The sequence below is a fragment of the Salvelinus sp. IW2-2015 genome, linkage group LG15, assembly GCF_002910315.2.
Source record: "Salvelinus sp. IW2-2015 linkage group LG15, ASM291031v2, whole genome shotgun sequence".
In the NCBI taxonomy this organism is placed as follows: Eukaryota; Metazoa; Chordata; class Actinopteri; order Salmoniformes; family Salmonidae; genus Salvelinus; species Salvelinus sp. IW2-2015.
The window spans coordinates 41368790-41373734 of NC_036855.1; positions in this window are offsets into that span (position 1 = coordinate 41368790).

Below are 4945 nucleotides of genomic sequence, written 5' to 3' on the forward strand. Positions count from 1 at the left end.
TGTCAGAGGAAGGCCCTAAAAATTGTCAAAGACCCCAGTCACCCCAGTCATAGACTGTTCTCTCTACTACTGCATGGCAAGCGGTACCAGAGTGCCAAGTCTAGGACAAAAATGCTTCTCAACACTTTTTACCCCCAAGCCATAAGACTCCTGAACAGGTAATCAAATGGCTACCCGGACTATTTGCATTGTGTGCCCCCCCCACCCAAACCCTCTTTTTACACTGCTGCTACTCTCTGTTTATCATATATGCATAGTCACTTTAACTATACATTCATGTACATACTACCTTAATTGGGCTGACCAACCAGTGCTCCCGCACATTGGCTAACCTGGCTATCTGCATTGTGTCCCACCCACCACCTGCCAACCCCTCTTTTATGCTACTGCTACTCTCTGTTCATCATATATATATAGTCACTTTAACCATATCTACATGTACATACTACCTCAATCAGCCTGACTAACCGGTGTCTGTATGTAGCCTCACTACTTTTATAGCCTCGCTACTGTATATGGCCTGTCTTTTTACTGTTGTTTTATTTCTTTACCTACCTATTGTTCACCTAATACCTTTTTTGCACTATTGGTTAGAGCCTGTAAGTAAGCATTTCACTGTAAGGTCTACACCTGTTGTTTTCGGCGCACGTGACAAATAAACTTTGATGTGATTTGAAATAGAGGCTTTTTTGCTGGCATTCTATAAGAACTCCTCCTTGTTCTGCCACCGATTTACATACATCGCCCTCATGCGGCAATATTTGTAAACACAGAAAGGGGTCTATAAGAAGTCCTTCTAAAATCCCCTACGGAAAAAATACTTTTTTAAAAATGGTTGCGCGGTAGCTTTTATGGGTATTATGACTCATACTGTCGTACTCAATGGAGAGAGATGCTATGCTACTAGCCTCATGACATGAATATGCATAGCCATCTCGAGATAACTCCGATAAAAGTGTTTTTTCTCAAAGTTGCCGGGATGTCACGTGTCGTACTTATAACAGTACACTCGTAACAATTTAAGCATTGCGATACTTCTATTCGATCAAATAAACCTCATATCGGCCATCATTGTAAATAAGAATTTGTTCTTAACTGACTTGCCTAGTTAAATAAAGGTTAAATAAAATAAAATAATAAATGTAGCAAATAACAGGATGACTTCCCACAGTCAAAGTCCTGCAATAAGAGCTAATATTAAGACACTAATAGTTGTGTAAACTTTACAGAGTTGTGTTCTGTGGGTGTTAGTGAGTAGGCTGATCAGGTTTAGTCTAGGATACAGTTTTTGTCATACACACACTTTCTCACTCTCTCTCACCCTTCCACTCTTCCTCCCTCCATTCCTCACACCTCTCCTCCTCTCCAACAGGACTCTCAGAGCCTGGGTGGAGGGAACAGCAAAGGAGGCTGCTATTGGCTGAAGGGTACGGAGTATTCTGACATTGGCACGCTGGCCTGGATGATCACGCTGAGTGACGGTCTCCATAACTTCATTGACGAGCTGGCCATCGGAGCATCATTCACTGCCTCAACGTTCCAGGGCATCAGCACATCTGTGGCTATACTCTGTAATGAGTTCCCCCATGAGCTAGGTGAGTCTACCTACAGTTTGAAATCCACAGAAATTAGAGGATATAAGGTTATATATATAAACAAACTCAGCAAAAAAAAGAAGTCCTCTCACTGTCAACTGCGTTTTTTTCAGAAAACTTAACATGTGTAAATATTTGGATGAACATAACAAGATTCATTAATTGAGACATAAACTGAACAAGTTCCACAGACATATGATTAACAGAAATTGAATAATGTGTCCCTCAACAAAGGGGGGGGTCAAAATCAAAAGTAACAGTCAGTATCTGGTGTGGACACCAGCTGCATTAAGTACTGCAGTGCATCTCCTCCTCATGAACTGCACCAGATTTGCCAGTTATTGCTGTGAGATGTTACCCCACTCTTCCACCAAGGCACCTGCAAGTTCCTGGGCATTTCTGGGGGGAATGGCACTAGCCCTCCCCCTCAGATCCAACAGGTCCCAGAAGTGCTTAATGGGATTGAGATACAGGCTATTCGCTGGCCATGGCAGAACACTGACATTCCTGTCTTGCAGGAAATCACGCACAGAACGAGCAGTATGGCTGGTGGCATTGTCATGCTGGAGGGTCATGTCAGGATGAGCCTGCAGGAAGGGTACCCCATGAGTGAAGAGAATGTCTTCCCTGTAATGTGTAACAGTATAACTTTAGACCGTCCCCTCGCCCCGACACGGGCGCGAACCAGGGACCCTCTGCACACATCAACAACAGTCACCCACGAAGCGTCGTTACCCATCGCTCCACAAAAGCCGCGGCCCTTGCAGAGCAGTAGGGGAAACCCTACTTCAAGGTCTCAGAGCAAGTGACGTAACCGATTGAAAGGCTATTAGCGCGCACCACCGCTAACTAACTAGCTAGCCATTTCACATCCGTTACGCATGCACAGCGTTGAGATTGCCTGCAATGACAACAAGCTCAGTCCGATGATGCTGTGACACACCGCCCCAGACCATGACAGACCCTCCACCTCCAAATCGATCCCGCTCCAGAGTACAGTTCTCGGTGTAACGGTCATTCCTTCAACGATAAACACGAATCCGACCATCAGTGAAGAGCTCGTCACTCGTCAGTGAAGAGCACTTTTTGCCAGTCCTGTCTGGTCCAGCAACGGTGGGTTTGTGCCCATAGGCGACGTTGTTGCTTGGTGAGGACCTGCCTTACAACAGGCCTACGAGGCCTCAGTACAATCTCTCTCAGCCTATTGCGGACAGTCAGAGCACTGATGGAGGGATTGTGCGTTCCTGGTGTAACTCGGGCAGTTGTTGTTGCCATCCTGTACCTGTCCCGCAGGTGTGATGTTGGGATGTACCGATCCTGTGCAGGTGTTGTTACACGTGGTCTGCCACTGCGAGGACGATCAGCTGTCCGTCCTGTCTCCCTGTAGCGCTGTCTTAGGCGTCTCACAGTACCGACATTGCAAATTATTGCCCTGGCCACATCTGCAGTCCTCATGCCTCCTTGCAGCATGCCTAGGGCAAGTTCACGCAGATGAGCAGGGACCCTGGGCATCTTTCTGTTGGTGTTTTTCAGAGTCAGGAGAAAGGCCTCTTTAGTGTCCTAAGTTTTCATAACTGTGACCTTAATTGCCTACCGTCTGTAAGCTGTCTTAACGACCGTTCCACAGGTGCCTGTTCATTAATTGTTTATGGTTCATTGAACAAGCATGGGAAACAGTGTTTAATCCCTTTATAATGAAGATCTGTGAAGTTATTTGGATTTTTACGAATTATCTTTGAAGGACAGGGTCCTGAAGTAGGGATATTTTTTTTTGTTGCTGAGTTTATATATATGTATAATATGTATCACACTGTACCATTTCAAAGGTTGGACACACCTACGCATTCAAGGGTTGTTCTTTATTTTTACTATTTTCTACATTGTAGAATAATAGTGAAGACTTTAAAACTATGAAATAACACATGGAATTATGTAGTAACCAGAAAAGTGTTAAACAAATTAAAATATATTTGATATTTGAGCTTCTTCAAAGTAGCAACCTTTCCCTTGACAGCTTTGCACACTCTTGGCATTCTCTCAACCAGCTTCATGAACACGGAATGCATTTAAATTAACAGGTGTGCCATGTTAAAAGTTAATTTGTGGAATTTCTTTCCTTAATGTGTTTGAGCCAATCAGTTATGTTGTGACAAGGTAGGGGTGGTATACAGAAGAAAGCCTTATTTGGTAAAAGACCAAGTCCATATTATGGCAAGAACAGCTCAAATATGCAAAGAGAAATGACAGTTCATCATTACTTTAAGACATGAAGGTCAGTCAATTTGGAATAATTCAAGAACTTTTAAAGTTTTTTCAAGTGCAGTCGCAAAAACCATCGAGCGCTATGATGAAACTGGCTCTCATGAGGACCTCCACAGGAAGGGAAGACCCAGACTAACCTCTGCTGCAGAGAATAAATTCATTGGAGTTACCAGCCTCAGAAATTGCAGCCCAAATAAATGCTTCTTAGAGTTTAAGTAACAGACACATCTCAACATCAACTGTTCAGAGGAGACTACTTGAATCAGGCCTTCATTGTCGAAATGTTGCAAAGAAACCACTACTAAAAGACACCAGCAATAAGAATAGACTTGCTTGGGCCAAGAAACAAGAGCAACGTTCATTAGACCGGTGGGAATTTGTGCTTTGATCTGATGAGTTCAAATTTGAGATTTTTGGTTCTAACCACCGTCTCTTTGTAAGACGCAGAGTAGGTGAACGGATGATCTCCACGTGTGGAGGAGGTGCGATGGTGTGGGGGTGCTTTGCTGGGGACACTGTCAATGATTTATTTAGAATTCAAGGCACACTTAACCAGCATGTCTACGACAGCATTCTGCTGCGATACGCCATCCCATCTGGTTAATGGGGCTATCATTTGTTTTTCAACAGGACAATGGCCCAACAAATCAAATCAAATCAAATGTATTTATATAGCCCTTCTTACGTCAGCTGATATCTCAAAGTGCTGTACAGAAACCCAGCCTAAAACCCCAAACAGCAAGCAATGCAGGTGTAGAAGCACGGTGGCTAGGAAAAACTCCCTAGAAAGGCAGGAACCTAGGAAGAAACCTAGAGAAAAACCAGGGTCTGAGGGGTGGCCAGTCCTCTTCTGGCTATGCTGGGTGGATGCTTTGACAAATGTTGCACAACTCATCGTTCATCATTTGCTTCCTTTATTATGCATGACATTCGCATATTAAATATTTCTGAAGAATCCATGAAGGCCTCATAAATGGCTAACTTAGCTATCAAGCACAAAGATTCTTCCTTTCTGCTATCCATCCCAGGGTGTACATCATTTGCGTCACCCAAACAGACATTGAGCTGCGCGTGCGCAATGTGCAATG